We start from the raw sequence: 18657 nt of genomic DNA on the forward strand, positions 1-18657 counted from the left end.
TGGACTGGAAATACAGACGCGTGTTCCCAAGCTTTGCTGTCTTTCTCCAATCATGGCATAAGGGTGACACCTACACCTACTTGTAATCACGCCTGGCAGGAAGGAGCTCCCTATGTGCATTGCCTTGGGAGCAGGGGGATATGGGAGACCCTGGGGGCTACTTACCCAGAGCTCAGGAGCAATCTGCTCAGGGGTGATGCAGTAGAAAAGAGCTGGGTGCTGCTTTCCCCACTTATTTCTCCTTATCCCCTTTAAATCTTTCCTCTTTCCCTTTCTTCCTCCTCCCCCACCCTCTGGCAGGGAGACTTGGTCACTTCCCTGCTCCCAGGGGCGCTCACTCTCCCGTAGCTGGATTGGCCCCTGCGAGTGCTAATAGGAGCGAGAGCCTGGGTGGGGGTCGGTCCCTGCAGTGGCTCTGGGACACACAGGGGCAGGAGGAGCAGCAGAGATGGGGCTAGTTCCCACCTCAGACAGTCCCTGGCCCGGTGAGTGCGGCAGCTGCAGCCTGGGTTGGGCTTGAAGGAGCCAGGAAGGGGCTGGAGCAGTGGGGGGCTGGTAGGAAGGAAGCAGGAAAAACAAGGAAAAGAGCCGTGGGGCAGCTCCTGGTGGCTGGGCTTTGTAAGGTACCAGACACTGCTGGTGCTGCTGCCTCCAGTGTGTGCTGGGAGCCGGGGCTGAGCTCTGGGCTGCTGCTGCGGCGCCAGAGGGGCTGCTCCAAAGACAGACGTTCACTGAAGCACTTTCTGTGCCCATCCGAGGTGGGGACTTTCTCCAGCTGGACCCAGTCCCAGGCTCTGCTGCCCCTGGCCAAGGGCCGCAGGCACCAGGGGCCAGAGGGACCCCAGGGGCAGCCCTGGGTGGGCAGAAGAGAGACTCCACACACAGGTCCCAGAAGCTGAGGGTCTCGCAGCCCCTGGAGATCTGCTCTTGGGTGGGGTCTGGACAGCGATGGAGCCCCTGCCTCATGCTGCCTCAGGTGCAGTGTGAGAAACTGCTGTGTGTAGGAATTTGCTACTTATGGTGCACTGAGCATGCTCACATGAACTGAGCATGCTCAGTAAATCTGCTGAAGCCACTTCCCTTCATCCTGCCCTTTCTCAGAATCAGATTCTGCAGATTGCTATTTACAGGGTGTCATAAACGTATAGCTACAGGTAGCATAAAATACCCTGTAAAGGGTTAAAAAGCTCAGATAACCTGGTTGGCACATGACCAAAAGGACCAATTAGGGAAGAAAATACTTTCAAATCTGTGGGGGAAGGTTTTTGTTCTCGTGTTCCTTTGTTCTCCCTGGGTCAGCGAGGAACCAGGGCATGGAAAATACATCTCCCTAAGCACATGGCATAGAAAAACCTTAGAGTTCTGTGCATAGGCAGGTCCTTGCATAGCTTGCTGAGTCACAAGGTGTATCTGCCTTTTATCAGTGGGTTGATTGTAGAGCTGATGGTCCGTAATGGGCCATCAAGCAGGCTAGGCAGAACTGACACCAACTTGTCTGGCTGGGGTGTTCCCTGGAAGCAGAGCACAAGTTTGAAATACGGGCAGCATAGAGCCAATATTCATAACATCAACTACAAAAATGATACACAGTTAGAGATAGCATAATTATAATCAGCCAATCAGAACCTCTCCATAGACCCCTTACACAACAGCCTTTCTACAATATTGGCTTCGAATATAGAACAGCGGTCGCAACGGTGATCTATATGGTTACAGATTATGTCAATAATGTCACAGGAGGTGACATGGCATCAGTGAAATTGGAGCTGGGGCAGCAAAGAGCCACCAAATGATCTGAGGGCTGGAGAAAAATGCCTTCTAGTGAGCTATGGAAAGAGCTCAACCTGTTTAGCTTATCAAAAGAAGATTGAAAGGTGACTTAATTGAAGTGCTGAAGTGCCTTAATGGAGAGAAAAGATTGGGTATTAAAGGGCTCTTGAAGCGAGCAGAGAAAGGCATAACAAGACCCAATGGCTGGAAGGTGAAAAGAGACAAATTCATATTACATCTAAGGCACAAATATTCAACAGTGAGGATGATTCACCACAGGAACAAGCTACCAAGTAAAGTGATGGATTCTCCATCTCTTGATGTCATTTCATGAAGACTAGATGCCTTTCTGGAATGTGTTTGCCCCAAAAGTAGCTCTTGTGTCCTACAGGAGGCCTGTGATATGCAGGGGGTCAGATTAGATGCTGTAATGGTCTCTTCTGGCCATAAAGTTGACTCATTTCTGAAAAACTGAGTGTAGCATTGGGAGCAGCATCTGATGTTTCCCTGTCTAGCCGGCTTGCTGCCTAGAACGAACGCTCCTTGAGTGGGGTGATCCACAGGGAGCAGCTCAAACCTCCAAAGTGCCTGGCCAGGGGCAGGACATTAGCCCAGCAAGGGAGGGGTGTGGCAGTGACATCACAAAGGCCTTTTGCAGGACCTCAGACTATTGGTCCAAGGTGGTGGGGAGGTGGTGACCTCACAGAGAGATGCTGACATCAGCCAGGCAGGACCGGGGCGAGGGGCCAGGGAAACCTCAGAGACCCCTGTGGCTTTGCTCCAGCAAGTCTCCTTCTCCAGGTCTCTCTTTGAGGACTGAGGGAGTATTCGGGTTCACGGACGTGAGCGCCAGGAGGAACCTCTTTCGAGTTTTCTTCTTCCCTTTCAGTGATTTTACTAGAAAACAGCCGTCCCTGTTTAGAAGGTAAGAGCCTCCTGGAGGTTTGAAACCTGTTCAGTCTGATCCATCTGGTGAGACTTGAATTCTAGGCATGGGAAACACGAGCTTAAAGAGGCAGAATTTTATTGCGCACCTGGGATTTTGTCCCTTAGAATCACTGGGGACATTAGGGTTTGTCCTTTTTGTTTCACCTTTTCCTCCATCCCTCCCTCCCTCCTTTCTCTTCTTCTCTTGCTTATTTTGTTCTTTCTCCTGTTCCCCTCCCAACACCGGGAGGGAGGGGTGTGTGTGTGTGTGTGTTGCGGGGGAGTGCTCTGCAGCTCCCACTGTGGGAGGTCCACCCAAAAATGTGGGGCTGAAATAGTGCTCAGGCAGTCAGGGCCGGATTAACCTTCTCTGGGTCCTGGTACCAAACATATTTGTAGGCCCCTATGTAGTCACTGTGGGCTCTGAGTATGGTCCTGGTGGGGCAGTGCCATTGGTGCCATAGCATACCCGGTACTGAACCTCAGAGACATTTTTCATTTTGATCACACACCCCTACATGACTCTACGCATTGCCATACACAGCTCCCTCAGCCCCCGGGTTTTCTTATTGAGCTGTGCACCCAGTGGGTTTACCAGTGTCCACAGTGAGCAGAACTTTCATAGTGACCAAGGAAACTCCCCACAGATTTATCTCCTTCCTCATTCAGACCTTCTCTAGCCATGTCTCCAGTACCCCCCATGTCACCAGTCACGGCATGTGGTCCTAGTCTCAGCTCAGAGTTCTAAAGCCAGCAGACACCTGATCAGTTCTGACAGATCCCCCCCTCAGCCCCCATCCTGCCATGTGAGCCAGCCACCTGCAAACACCATCTCCCCAAGGTCAGGACTTAGCCCTTGGGAATCTGAAGCCACCAGCCTCTCTCCCTCTGCTCCCATCTACATGCTAGTCTGCTACCTGGTCACCACCACCTCTCCCCATACTTGTTTCCTTTCCACTTTGGACATGCTCCCACCCAGCTGGAAGCTCCCTCTGCCAGCCTGACCTGCTCCCTCTTTCCCTGCTCCCCCTGACATTCCTGTCCTACTGGTGACCTCTGTTCCTTGAGGTGAACTCCAGTGTCTGTATCTGCTCTAGCTTAATGGCCCCAGTAGTCACAGAGCCACTTGTAGCTTCTCTGGCTACAGCCATGGGGCCAGTTCCCAGAGGCCAGCCGTAGCCAGCTGCAGCTACTAGCCGCAGGAGGGGTGGCAATGCCAGGGCTGAGCCTGCTTGAACCTTGCAACGGCAGCACTAGGGACTCTAAATCCTCAGCGCTGGCCCTAGGCAGCTGCAGACTCTGCGGTTAGGCACTTCCCTCCTCTAGGCCATGGCTTTAAATACCTGCGATTCCCATCACCTGCAGCAGAGGCCGCCAATTCCCACGCCCCCCTCAGCCAGCACCTAGTCATGCAGAAAGTGCAGCCTGAGTGATTGTGGAGGCTGGGTGCCAGGAGGTTCCCGTCCCTGAGCAGCAGCTCTGCAACAAGCTCACGTGCTTCCCAGCTGGGACATTAGCCGTTACTGACAAGGTTTGTCTGTGCTCTTTTTTTTATCGCTTTGTTAGGTGTGAGAAGTATAAACTGTTCAATAGGTTCCATTAGTTGGTTAATAAGATGTTTATGAAGTAAATCACTGGCTTTAAAATAAGATCCAATCTGGAGCATATGAACTATTGACCCCTGGACTCCAGCTCTGAGAGGGGACTTGTTTACCATCAGGGGACAGGCTCAAACCAGTCCAAACCGGTTTTTCCCGCCAAAACCAGCCCTCAGCGTTCCATCTCCTCAGCACTTTTCCCGCCACAGAAGTGATATAAGGACGTGCTCAGCGCCTGCGTGGGGCCGCCCCCCCCCAGCGACGGCCCCTCCACGGTCGGGTCTTCCCAGCGCTCCCGAGCCGGAGAGTGACGAGCCCCCTGGGTCCCGCCGTGAGACTGAGGCACAGGAGGCCTGTCACCCCCATTCCTGCCGTCCTGCATTCCTGGTGTCCAGCCTCCCACGGAGCCCCGGGAGTGAGAGACCCCGGGGCACTGGGGCTGGGCAGGAAAGTGACTCTGCCCCAGGGAACCTGGGAGAAGCCTCAGAGCTGCCTCAGCCCCAGTGGGATTTGGGGGGCAGAGACTGGGGCCTGGTGGGTGGATCCCCTGTGGTGTGGGGGGAGATGGGGGGTGTCAGGCAGGGAGGGGAGAAGCTGGAGTTGTGGGGGGGGGGTCAGTGGGACGCGGGGGGGGGGTTGAACTGTCTCTGTGCAGCCAGGAAATTCCCGGGGAGTGGTGGGCGGGCGAAGGGGAGGGGGTTAATTGGATCCGTCCTCTGTTTGTGCCTCTCGCCCCCGATACAAATTCTCTCCAGTTCTGCCCCTTTTCTCGCTCAGTGTCTCACACGGGCTATAAAATCTGGGGCGATTCCCCATCCTCCAATGATCAGCTCTCCCCTCTCCCCCGATGTCCCCCGTTCTCCCCATGAGTCTCAAACGTCAGTTTAAAATCTTCTCTAGTGAGGGGCATTTTCCCACCCATTTGATCTGCAGCGATTTGTCCTTGTTTAGGTGGGAAATTGTTGCCCTGAGTCATTCCCCAGCACATGGCTGCCCCTGGAGTGGGGGTGGGATGGCTCAGTGGTTGGAGCACTGGCCTGCTAAACCCAGGGCTGGGAGCTGACTCCTTGCGGGGGCCATTTGGGGATTTAGTTGGGGATTGGCCCTGCTTTGAGCAGGTGGTTGGGCTAGACACCTCCTGAGGTCCCTTCCAGCCCTGATCTTCTAGGAGGTGCCGGGTCTCTGCCAGGGCAGGGGGCAGGGGGAGCTGGAGCCGGGTCGCTTGGATGGGCTCTGGCTGGGAAGGTGCAATTCCTCCTCCCGGCCGCCGGGGGGCGCTGCGCTGCGGGAGCCACGTGAGCTGCCTCCTGGCCCTGCTGCTGCTGCTGCTCTTTGGAGCTCTGGCCCTGGGGCTCCTGCTGCTGCCTGGTGGGTGCCCGGCTGCGTCCTGCTGCTCCCAGCCCCCCCCCGTGTGAGTGTCTGCGCCCCTCCCCCGCCCAGAGCCCCCTGTCTGCACCCCCTGCCCTGCCACCCCCCATTGCACCCCCTGCCCTGCCACCCCATTGCACCCCCCTGCCACAGCCACCCCCCATTGCACCCCTGCCCTGCCCCCAGCCCCGTCTGCACCCCTGCCCTGCCACCCCATTGCACCCCCTGCCACAGCCACCCCCCATTGCACCCCCTGCCCTGCCCCCAGCCCCCGTCTGCACCCCCTGCCCTGCCCCCAGCCCCTGCCCTGCCCCCCCCGCCGCAGCCACCCCCCATTGCACCCCTGCCCCTGTCTGCACCCCTGCCCTGCCACCCCATTGCACCCCTGCCCTGCCCCAGCCCCTGTCTGCACCCCTGCCCTGCCACCCCATTGCACCCCTGCCCTGCCACCCCATTGCACCCCTGCCCTGCCACCCCCATTGCACCCCTGCCCTGCCCCAGCCCTGTCTGCACCCCTGCCCTGCCACCCCCATTGCACCCCTGCCCTGCCACCCCATTGCACCCCTGCCCTGCCACCCCCATTGCACCCTGTGCCCTGCCCCAGCCCCTGTCTGCACCCCTGCCCTGCCACCCCCATTGCACCCCTGCCCTGCCCCCAGCCCCTGTCTGCACCCCTGCCCTGCCACCCCATTGCACCCCTGCCCTGCCACCCCCATTGCACCCCTGCCCCAGCCCTGTCTGCACCCCTGCCCTGCCACCCCCATTGCACCCTGTGCCCTGCCCCCAGCCCCTGTCTGCACCCCTGCCCTGCCCCCATTGCACCCCTGTCCTGCCCCCAGCCCCTGTCTGCACCCCTGCCCTGCCCCCATTGCACCCCTGCCCTGCCCCCAGCCCCTGTCTGCACCCCTGCCACCCCCATTGCACCCCCTGCCCTGCCCCACCCCCCATTGCACCCCCTGCACTTCCCCCAGCCCCTGTCTGCACCCCCTGCCCTGCCACCCCCCATTGCACCCCCTGCCCTGCCCCCCGCCCCTGTCTGCACCCCCTGCCCTGCCACCCCCCATTGCACCCCTGCCCTGCCACCCCCATTGCACCCCTGCCCTGCCCCCAGCCCCTGTCTGCACCCCTGCCCTGCCACCCCATTGCACCCCCTGCCCTACCACCCCCATTGCACCCCCTGCCCCCAGCCCCTGTCTGCACCCCCTGCCTGCCCCCAGCCCCGTCTGCACCCCCTGCCCTACCCCCAGCCCCTGTCTGCACTCCCTGCCCTGCCACCCCCATTGCACCCCTGCCCTGCCCCATTGAACCCCTGCCCTACCCCAGCCCCTGTCTGCACCCCGCCCTGCCACCCCATTGCACCCCAGCCCCTGTCTGCACACTGCTGCCCCAGCCCCTGTCTGCACCCCTGCCCTGCCACCCCCATTGCACCCCAGCCCCTGTCTGCACCCCTGCCCTGCCACCCCATTGCACCCCTGCCATGCCCCCAGCCCCTGTCTGCACCCCTGCCCTGCCACCCCATTGCACCCCTGCCCTGCCACCCCATTGCACCCCTGCCCTGCCACCCCCATTGCACCCCCTGCCCTGCCCCCAGCCCTGTCTCCACCCCTTGCCCTGCCACCCCATTGCACCCCTGCCCTGCCACCCATTGCACCCCTGCCCTGCCACCCCCATTGCACCCTGTGCCCTGCCCCAGCCCCTGTCTGCACCCCTGCCCTGCCCCCAGCCCCTGTCTGCACCCCTGCCCTGCCCCAGCCCCTGTCTGCACCCCTGCCCCCAGCCCCTGTCTGCACCCCTGCCCTGCCACCCCCATTGCACCCCTGCCCTGCCCCCAGCCCCTGTCTGCACCCCTGCCCTGCCACCCCCATTGCACCCTGTGCCCAGCCCTGTCTGCACCCCTGCCCTGCCCCCATTGCACCCCTGTCCTGCCCCAGCCCCTGTCTGCACCCCTGCCCTGCCCCCATTGCACCCCTGCCCTGCCCCAGCCCCTGTCTGCACCCCTGCCACCCCATTGCACCCCTGCCCTGCCCCAGCCCCATTGCACCCCTGCCCTGCCCCCAACCCCTGTCTGCACCCCTGCCCTGCCCCCATTGCACCCCTGCCCTGCCCCCAGCCCCTGTCTGCACCCCTGCCCTGCCACCCCATTGCACCCCTGCCCTGCCACCCCCATTGCACCCCTGCCCTGCCCCCAGCTCCTGTCTGCACCCCTGCCCTGCCACCCCATTGCACCCCTGCCCTACCACCCCATTGCACCCTGCCCCCAGCCCCTGTCTGCACCCCTGCCTGCCCCAGCCCCGTCTGCACCCCTGCTCTACCCCCAGCCCCTGTCTGCACTCCCTGCCCTGCCACCCCCATTGCACCCCTGCCCTGCCCCCATTGAACCCCTGCCCTACCCCCAGCCCCTGTCTGCACCCCCGCCCTGCCACCCCCATTGCACCCCTGCCCCAGCCCCTGTCTGCACACCCTGCCCCAGCCCCTGTCTGCACCCCTGCCCTGCCACCCCCATTGCACCCCTGCCCCCAGCCCCTGTCTGCACACCCTGCCCTGCCACCCCCATTGCGCCCCTGCCCTGCCCCCAGCCCCTGTCTGCACACCCTGCCCTGCCACCCCCATTGCACCCCAGCCCCATTGCACCCCTGCCCTGCCACCCCCATTGCACCCCTGCCCCAGCCCCTGCCTGCACCCCTGCCTTGCCCCCATTACACCCCTGCCTTGCCCCCAGCCCCTGTCTGCACCGCTGCCCTGCCACCCCCATTGCACCCCTGACCCCAGCCCCTGTCTGCACCCCTGCCCTGCCACCCCATTGCACCCTCTGCCCTGCCACCCCCATTGCACCCCCAGCCCGCTGTCTGCACCCCTGCCCTGCCACCCCCATTGCACCCCTGCCCCAGCCCCTGTCTGCACCCCTGCCCCAGCCCCAACCAGCCCCTGTCTGCACCCCTGTCTGCACCCCTGTCCCCAGCCAGCCCCTGTCTGCACCCCTGGCCAGAGCCAGCCCCTGCCATCCATCCTGCCACAGCCCCTGCCACCCCCTTGCCTCCTGCCACAGTCCCTGCCCCCTGCCACCCCCCGACCCCTGCCACAGCCCCTTTCCCCGCCACAGCCTGTCTGCACCACCTGCCCACAGTCAGCTCCTGTTGCAGCCATCCCGTGTCACACTCCCTGCCTCCAGCTAGCCCTGCCCCACGCCCCTGTCTGCAGCCAGCCCCATGGCCACTGGTGCCCTGCAGTTCCCAGGGCACTAACCCTGCACACCTGCTTCAATGAGGGGGGGGCAGGGAGCAGCTGGGACCCCACATGTGCACACCCGAGGGTGACCAGACAACGAGTGTGAAAAATCAGGACAGAGGGTGAGGGGTAATAGGATCCTAGATAAGAAAAAGACCCCAAAATTGAGACTGTCCCAATAAAATTGGGACATGTGGTCACCCTAGCACACCCCAGGGAGTGGCGGGGACCCACACATGGGAAATGGAGCTCAGTTCTAGTTCAGGCCCATCTTTGTAAAAAAGAACTGTAGGTCGGGTTAACATACAGCTCTATTTTCTCAGAGATGTCAGGCTTTTAGGTTCTTAAATCGCTGTCTGGGTGGTAAATTTTAAAAATTCCTCCCGGGAAAATATGGACGTATGGTAACCCTATTGGTACAAAAAATCCATACTGTGGCACATCCCTTAAATCAGAACTTTTTATAGGGAACCGGTTGTTAAGATTTTAGCAGCTCATCACTGGAAGGGAGGCGCACGTGTCCCCCGTGGGGACTGCCCAGACCCTGTTTCCCAATCCCAGTTGTTGCCCCCTAACTACCAACACAGTTGCCCCCAACCATCAGTTGCCAGTCACCCGCCCGTCCCCCACTGCTGCCCCCTTCCTTTATCCAGGGACCTTTCAGCTCCCCGTCCCCTCCCTTTAATAAGCTTCTCAAAGGGCTCCCTGCTGCCCATGGGAATGGTGGGGGTGGGGCAACCATCACTTTGTGTTTATGTATTGGACAGTCGTATAAAATCCAGTTCAACAGTCCCCCTTTTCCACTAGTTCGTTAACAGCAATATAAAATCCCCTCAGATCTTGGTGTTTTTCTCTCATGTTATCAAATACGCAGTTTGTGACACATTTTCTGTGCAAATCTCAAAGGTTCATATAAAATAACCTAAACATTTGCCTCACTTCTCTCTAGTTGTCTATTTCTAATTGAATATGCCCTGAGAGTCCCCCTGTCTCTCTAATTATAAAATACCAAGAAAATCTCAGATTTACACCTTTTCTCAGATTCTTGAACCTGGATATAAAATGTTTGCAAATGTTGCCCATTTCCTCTTTATTCATTTATCAAATATTGATGTGAAACACTCAGATTTTACCTCCTATCAACAACTGATATAAAATCCCTCTGATTTTCCACTTTCCTCTCTATAATTTGCAAAATGGATCCAAAATCTCTCAGATTTCCACCCTTTCTCTTTCATTTCTGAACGTTGCTCTCAAAGCTCAGGTTTTGCCTCTTTCTATCTCATTATCAAATGTCAGTTAAAAATCCTCTCGGGTTTGGGGCTGTTCCCCGTGTTTCTAAATCCCAGCAACTTCTTCCTTCGAGGGAACCTGTTGCCCTGAGTTCTTCTCCATCCTGGATGTTGTAGGGGGTTAAATTGCCCAGAGATCATCTTTCCCGTCTCCTTTGTGAATCATTTGTTCCCTCCTTTACCTCTGTTAAAATGTTTGCCGATGAAAGAGACCAGCCAGATATTTAATACCCATCAAAGCCAGAGGCCTCCCCCTGTTTGGGGATCAGTGGTTCCCAGCTGGTAACGGGAGAGTTGGCTGGACCCTTTTCTTTTCTCCAGCTGGCACGGGATGAGGAGGTCACTCTGAGTGCAGTGTGAGTTGAGAAGTATCCCAAACCCCATGACAAATGGCCTCTGTGAGGGGTTGCTTCCCTCAGTGCTAAGATGCAGCCACCTCTGGGGTGGATCCAGGGTGGCCATTATTTGCTAGTGACAGGCATGGACATTTCTTACCTATTTTGTCCCTCCAGGTTTTCCATTCTCCTGTTTAAGAAGCATCCCCCGGGGCTCCCTCTGCCTGTGTGACTGGCCAGCAGGGGGCGGTGGTCACTTTCTATCCACTTCTCAGGCACTGTGAGGTAACAGTGTTGCTGGGTGGGGCTGGGGCTGTGTGGGGAGATAGCAGCTGAAGGGGGATTGTGGTGGCGGGAGGCCTCTGGGTGGCTGGGCAGGGGGTACCCTAGTGAGGTTGGTGGGTTCTGGAGATTTGGGGTTTCAGGGGGTGGGTGTGATGTGCCCAGCCCTGAGGCTGTGGGTCCTGGAGGTGGGTATCGCTGGGGGCCTGTTGGCTGCAGAACAGCAGGGGTGGGCGTCTCTTGGGGAGGCGGGACAGGGGGTTAGAGGGAGCCTGGTGCTGTGCCAGGGGCTCTGTCTGGGCTTCCCCCGCAGACTCCGGGGATCGCTGCCGTGCCCAGTGCACAGAGTGTGTGGGGGGGAGAATCCCCGGTGCTAGGCCAGCGGGTGCCCCTGTAAAGCATCAGGGGATCCCGCAGGGGGGAGGAGGGGGTGCCAGGCAAAGGGCAGGGCAGATCCTGCTGGAGGGCAGGGGGGGGGATCCTAGGCAGGCAGTGAGGGACTGAGTTCCCAGTAGGGGGGGTCCCTTTTGAGGGTCTCTGGCTGTTGGGGTCTCTTGGTGGGGGGAACCCTTTCGGATTCCCAACCTGGCAATGAAGATCTGGTGGGGGTTCTCTGGCCAGTGGGGCTCTGAGGGGTATCTGAGGTCCCTGGCCAGGGACTCTGGGGGCTGGGTCCCAGGGAGTATCTGAGGGGGGGAGTGGCTGGGGCTCTGTGGGCTGCTCCTGACCTCACTTCTTCTCCCTGATTAGCTTATGCCAAAATCATGGCTCCAAGCACTGCCCGCCACTCCCCGGCCAGGCCCAGTCACTGTGATAACTTTCTAGCCACTTATCAGACACTGTGAGGTGAAATCACAGATTTTTGCTTTTCTCCCCTCTTGAAAACTGCAGGAACTTCCAGTTCCATTGTCCTAGATTGTCCAGTCCATTGTCCAGTCCTTGTCCTGGATCTGGGGATCAGGGAGGTGGGAAGGGGGTCAGCATTGCCGCACAATGGTCCCTTCCACATTGTTCTGGACTCATTCTTTCTGAACTCTGGTTTCATTGAGACCAATGTTAATCCAGAGTCACTGTATGGAAAGACAAGGAGTGACTCCGGATGGACAGTGGGGCAAATGAAATCAGCAATTCTCCCTGTGAGGAGGGGCTCTCATTAGCTGCTCTCCCCAGAGAGCTAAAGGAGGGAAGCTGCTCAGATGCTCTGTCCCTCTCTGCTCAGGATACTGGGGTTCAGCTTCCTGGGTCAGACGCTGCAGCCTCCACTGTGATCTGGGAGACCAGGCTTAGCAGCTGCTGCTCCCCCAGTGGGGTTCTGTGCTGGAAAGTGACCTGAATTAAAGCTGCTTCTCTGCCCGGCCCAGGGGATGACTTTCTCCAGCTGGTCCTAGCCCCCTAGGGCAGCCCTGGGCCCTGTTAATACTAAATTCTGAGCCAGAGTCTCCAGGTAACTGACAGACCTCAAGGAAAGTGCTGGGGTCTGGCAAGAAAGTGACTCTGCACAAACAGCCCCTCCTCATTTCTCCTCCCATTAGCAATTGCCAGGAGAAAATCCAGCCATGGGAGAGCAAAGCCCCCAGGAATGGGACTTTCCCAGCCAGAGGGGCAGGGAGAGAGGACGGGGAAGGAGAGACTGAAAGGGGCAGTGGGAGAAATGAGGGGGGAGAGATTTCCACCCAGACACATGTATTGCTGCATCCCTGGGCAGAACCACTTTCCAGTGAACAAAACAAGGATCAGACAGAGGAAAAGCCAGTTCCTGACTCCATATTCCCCCTGCTGGGGTGTGGCTGCCGTGGGGTCAGTGTCTGAGGGAATCCCCCACAGTGACTCCTTTGGTTCTGCTCTTTTCTAGCCTTGTGTTCACAGACTTTGTTAGGGGGTGAGGGGAGGGAGAAGGGAGGTTAAAAATGTGTCTGGGCTTAGCATGGCAGGAGGGGCCAGGTCTACATTGTAATAAACAGATTGAGCATTTCCCAGCATGGCAGAATCTAGGGTGTCTGTGTGCAGGGAAGGGGCCTGGGGGAATTCTGATGTGAAGTTAACTAAAACCGGTTCTGAAACGCCCACAACTGCCCTTCTCCCCCAGACAGGCTGCAGAATGGCGTCCATGTTTTCCTCCAGCTCATCCCAGCCTGGCGTGGGACAGGGAAGAGAAATGGCTGCAGTGGAGCCAACTCAGGTAGGGATTATCGGGGGGTTGCTGGTGGGTTCCTGCTGGAGGAGAGGGAGAGCAAATACACCGGAGATGGGAAGGTTTGCACAGTCTGGTTTGGAGGTTGGAGTGGGGCAGGAAATTCACAGCGTGGGGAAAGGAGGAGGCCAGGGTGTGGCAAACCTGCTGGGAGGTATTTAATAAGTGCCCTAGATTCTAGGAACAGACCCAGGAGGTTGGGTGGTGGAAATGCCCTAATTTGTGAAGAAAGAAAATAGCCCACCTACATGGAGCTAGTCAAACTGACCAGACTCCCAGTGCTGGAGCCTGAGCTCACTAACCAGTGGCTGCTGTGAGATATGAAGGGGGCTCCCATGAGTCAGGCTTATTGGAGCTGCCTCTCCCTTCATATCCCGCTCCTCACAATGGGGAGGTTATTGGGCTTCCTACCAGGGAGCTCTCCCTGGACCCTGCTAGGGGCTCCATCTCCTGTATCAGTCGGTGGCTGGTAGGTGTGTGATGGATCTGCTGGGAGAGACAAGGGGCTCTCTCTTCGTCCCTCACCCTGGTATTTGCTGGATACTCTGAGCGGGGTGGGGTGGGACTCTGTTGAGTGGGATCCACCCAGAGCTTCCATTTGATTCACTCCTCTCTGCCACAAATAGTGGGGCTGTGAGTGGAGCAGCAGGTCCTGAGTGTTGGACTCTTGCTCTTTCAGGGGCCGGTGACCTTCGAGGAGGTGGCTGTGCATTTCACCAGGGAAGAGTGGGCTCTGCTGGACCCCGCTCAGAGAGCCCTCTACTGGGATGTCATGCAGGAGAACTATGAGACTGTGACCTCGCTGGGTAAGGGTTCCTGTCCCCTCGGTTCTTGGAAGGGGAAATGAAGAGTTAAGGTTCACGCCAGCCCTCCAATGCCACCTCTACTCTGTCCTGTTTCAGCATCACCCCAATATGCCAGTGACACACACACACACTACCAGAGACCCTCCTCTGCTGCAGAACACTTTGGGAACAGAGCACAGGAGCCGTATCGCACAGTGTCAAATAGCTCCTGTTTGCTCAAGTGAAACTGGGGGTTAGGTCTGGCATAAATGTTCCATACCCCTAATCTTTTTTGTTTCCCTTTTCTGAACCTTTTCCAATTCCAATATATCTTTTTTTGAGATGGGGCGACAACATCTGCATGCAGTATTCAAAATGTGGGTCTATCATGGATTTATTTGCTGTTTTTACAAATATGATATATGATATATTCTGTCATATCTATCCCTTTCTTAATTATTTCCAACATTGCTTGCATCATATTTTGCAATATATTCCAAATAAGGAAATTAACGTGCAACGTATGTGTCATTGTTCGTGGTTTTAAGCTTTAAAACGCTTGTGTGATTTTTAACTCAGGGGGACAGTATTCCAATAGCTGTCTCCCCCTGCACACTTTTAACTAAGAGAAGAGCCTCAGGCTGAGCTGATTCAAAATCAATCATGTGGTCGTTTTCCACAACAGCTTCAAGAGGTCCCTGTGATGGAATGTAAATGTCTTCTTCACACCTTCCCCCTACAGGAGAATGGCTGTTTGACCAGCTGTTTGCCTTGCTGTCTCTGAGGAACTGGTCTGTGGGTGTTCCCCAGAATTGTAACATTTTCAGTAATCTCATACTGTAAAATCTCATAACTTTACATACAGTGTTACTACACATTTTAACAGGAGGATAATATTCAGTAGATTATGCGTTTTTAAATGATACCTCACAAGCCATACTGCGTACAAAATTGATCATAATTTTCTAGAAGAGTGAACACAGGGGTATAGACTTACACAGTGTCTGTGTGTGTGTTCCCAGCAGATATGTGGGTATTTCAATCCCTTTTAAGCATAGTGTTCGGCATCTTCAAGGCCCTGGGGAACTGGTCCTGGGAATTCACTGGTTTACCAAGTGTGACACTGTATGGAATTGTGAGACACTTTGGTATTAATAATAAAATAATAATATAATCTGATAAAATTGCAATGAATCATGCTAGATATGCCATGTAAGGTGTCAGTGAAAATGTTATGATTTGCCAAGTATGATAATATTATTTCTATGTTTGTATCACCTTTGTATTGCGAGTTATAGATATGTAGGGTATATCTGTATTTCCAGACTTGTGCAGTGTTTCTGGGTGACACCCCCAGACATATTGGGATCAACATTGCCTAGCCTGTTTGATGGCCCATTCAGGGTCATCAGCTGTACAATGAGCCCATGGAAAGGACCAAGGGGATACACCTATTGAGTCAGCAAGACATGCCGGGGTATGCCTGTCTACTGAGAACTCCAAGGCTTTTCCATGCCATGTGCTGTGAATCTTGTGTTTGGAACACAGGAAGTCCAGGCCACATGGCAAAAGGAATATAAAGGGCAGCTGCATCATCTCCATTTTGTCTTCAATCCCCCTTCTTACCTCTGGAGCAACTTCTCTACAAACTGAAGCCTTGAACAAAGGACTGAATGACCCATCCAAACTGTGGATGTGTTCCAGACGGACTTTCAAGCCAGCAACTCACCAATACTGCTAAGAACCTGATATATCCATTTTGGAATGTATCTGACTGCGTTCCCATTTAACTTCTTTCTGTCTTTCTTTCATTTAAACCTTTAGTTTAGATGTTAAAGGATTGGCTGGAAGGATGGAATTTTGGGTAATATCCAAACCTATACTGACCTGGTGATGTGGCTGACCCTTTGGGGTCAGAGGAACACTTTGTTTATGTGAGCAGAGTTTTTAAATAACCTCTCACTGTACTGGACCTCGCTGCTGATTAGGAGCCAGAGAACTGGGATGGAATAAAGGGGGCTGCGTGATTTCTTTTTTCAGCTTCTTGATTACCCGTGTGGGGGATCAGAAGCACAGTTTGTGACTGGTCGGTGAGTTTAACTTCAGTGTTTACCAGCAGTTTTGGGAGCATCTGCTCTCCCTTTTTCAGCCTTCCCTGATCTTGGCATTTTCAGTGAGAACTGCCCCGGCCTACCAGGTCACACTAAGCACTGAAGTTAAATTAATAGAATGTTTTTTTTATGACCAAGTCTTATGAAATCAACTGAACTCCTTTGTTTTCTTTCATCTGAGCAGGGTTTCTAGTTTTCCAGCATGATGTGATCTCCCAGCTGGAACAAGGGGAAGAGCCATGGGTCCCAGACCTCCAGGGTTCAGAGGAAAGAGAGATCCTGAGATCTCCGTGCACAGGTGAGGAAACATTAAACCACCTCAGAATCTGTAAGTCCTGAAGGAAACATCTGGGATGCCCAACAAAGCCCTTGGGGAGGTCTCTCAGTTCATTATTGTCCCTTGCAGGGGTCATATCCTCAGGGTAAATATAGTTCATGGCTTCCTATAGATCCTAGCAGACACCAGGCAGTAGCTTCCTCCCTTTCCCCTGCGTATTTGGATGGGATGTGAAGGCTGAATTCATCCCCCTCTTCTCTCCTATTTGGGGGAAGAGTTTGGGGGATTTCAGCTCCTGATTTTTATTTGGCCTGTCTTCAGCACTTGTTTTTGTTTGGTCTTCCCCTTTCCATCCCTGTTTGAGGTTTCTGTCTCTATCACAGCAGGTGATGCAATGGCTTGTGAGAAAGAGGAGCAGAATTCTCAGCCTGAAAATGTTGAGCCAGTGGGTAAAAACAGAGCATTATCACAAAGATCAAAAAGGAATGTGTCCAGGAGTCATGAGCAGGGAAAATCCTGGGAGATTCAGCACAGACCAAAAACAGATCAAGGAAACCAGCCAGGGAAGAAAGTGGATAAATTTATTTCTTCTTGGGGAACTCAGAAGATCCTCATGGAAACCACAACACAGCAGGATATCCTCAGGCGAAAGAGAAAAAATACATGCAGTGAGTGTGGAAAAACTTCTCTCACAGCTCAGCCCTTTCTGTACATCAGAGAATCCACACAGGGGAAAGGCCCTATGAATGCACTGAGTGCGGGAAAACCTTCAATCGCAGTTCGCACCTTATTAGGCATCAAACAATCCACGGAGGAGAGAGCCCCTAGGAATGCTGTGAGTGTGGAAAATGCTTCACTAGCAGTTCAAACCTTAGATTTAATTTACTCTGGTTCCTCAACTGTTGCTACAGCTCTACTACCCATCAGTCCAGAAACTGAGAGAAATGGAGAGTTCCAACCATTGTCCTTTTAGTATCTTATTGTTCCTCTCTCTGTTTTTTGTGCTGGCCTTTCTATTCTATCATTTTCTGCCTTTGTTTAGTTGGTAACAGTTGGTTTCCATCACTCACGTTTGTTTGTTTAAATCTCTATCCATTGTTAAATAAATTTTTTGCTTGTTCGATAACTGTACTCAGGTGCTGTGTGAAATACAGTAGCAATGGTCCATAGTAAAACTAGTAACCTGGGATACTTGGGGAAGAGAGGATCTGGGATTTCACCGAGTAGTTGGTGATCCGGGCTGGACCCCAGAGGGGGACACATTGAAGGAACTCAAGGGTTAAGGTGGCTGCTGTAGCTCAGAGGAGGGTCCTTGAGTTCCAGCAGGCTGGTGAGTTTGGTCACTAACATCCAGCTGCCAAATGCAAAACTCCCTCTTCCTTGTGGCAGGTGGCAACAAGGCGACTTACAGTCCTCAGCACCCTGAGAAGGGTCACAATGTGTCTCTATGTTGATCCACCTGTCAAATTCACACAGGGAAAGCTCCCGATAGCACAAAACTCTGCCCTGTGAAATCATGGAACATGTGCTCTTTGCTCTGTGAAAGCATGTAAAGAATCCAAGCGCTGGAGGACAGGGTTTGGGTCCAGAGTGACCTAGAAAAATTGGAGGATTGGGCCCAAAGAAATCTGAGGAGGTTCAACAAGGAGAAGTGCAGAGTCCTGCACTTAGGACGGAAGAATCCCAGGCACTGCCACAGACTGGAGACTGACGGAGTGAGGGGGGATTTGATAGCAGCCTTCAAGTACCTGAAAGAGCAGCAGTGTGGGCTTTCTCCTGGCCACTTTTGCTGGGCTGGGCAGGCGTCCTGGAGGCCTTTCTAGAAGAGAACTGGGAACGGAGTTAGAAAAACCAATGTGAAAACCAGAACCTCAGGTTTAGACTCATTTATTTATAATATTAAATCTTCAATTCTAGTGTCACAGTCAATACAATTGCTTCAGCCTGATAGTTGCCCAAAGGGAAACTTAACGTCTCTCCAAGGGGAGTGGAGAGAAAACACTTTTCAGAGTCCAAGAGAGACAAGGCGGGTGAGGGTAAGAGCTTGCAGAGGACCAACCTCTGTTGGTGAAAGAGACAAGCTGTGGAGCTAACCCAGCACCCTTCTTCAGTTCTGTGTAGCCTGGAAGCTCGTCTCTTCCATAACCAGCAGTTAGAAAATAAGAACAGCCACACTGAGTCAGACCAGTTCATCTAGCCCACTCTCCCGAAAGTGGCCAATGCCCAGCACCCCAGAGGACCCCTGGGGCCAACATGGATACAACACCACCACAAACAAGGTTAAAATCAATGCACATGGGAGAAGGATCTTGTGTTTCATTCCTTATGTCCTAATCCCATCGTGTGGCCATTTCCTTTTCTTTTCTGTTAAAAGCTTTGGTGTTTTGCACAGAAACATTATTTCCCCAGGAGAGACCCAGGAGTGGGGGGCTGCATTCCTGCACCAAACAGTCACTGGAAGGGGGCAGACAAAGGCCTTTAGGACGAGGCGTCCGT

At 54.8% G+C, this 18657-nt stretch overlaps 1 long non-coding RNA gene across 1 annotated transcript; it reads left to right on the plus strand.

Annotated features, from left to right (window-relative positions):
• The first annotated feature begins 10483 nt into the window (after positions 1 to 10483).
• On the plus strand, positions 10484 to 12937 carry LOC120381682. The gene is made up of 3 exons (XR_005588132.1): positions 10484 to 10536; positions 10693 to 10800; positions 12884 to 12937. It is a non-coding gene; the product is annotated as an uncharacterized LOC120381682 (long non-coding RNA).
• The last annotated feature ends 5720 nt before the right edge of the window (positions 12938 to 18657 follow it).

This window comes from Mauremys reevesii, linkage group 14 (genome assembly GCF_016161935.1).
Source record: "Mauremys reevesii isolate NIE-2019 linkage group 14, ASM1616193v1, whole genome shotgun sequence".
Classification (NCBI taxonomy): domain Eukaryota; kingdom Metazoa; phylum Chordata; order Testudines; family Geoemydidae; genus Mauremys; species Mauremys reevesii.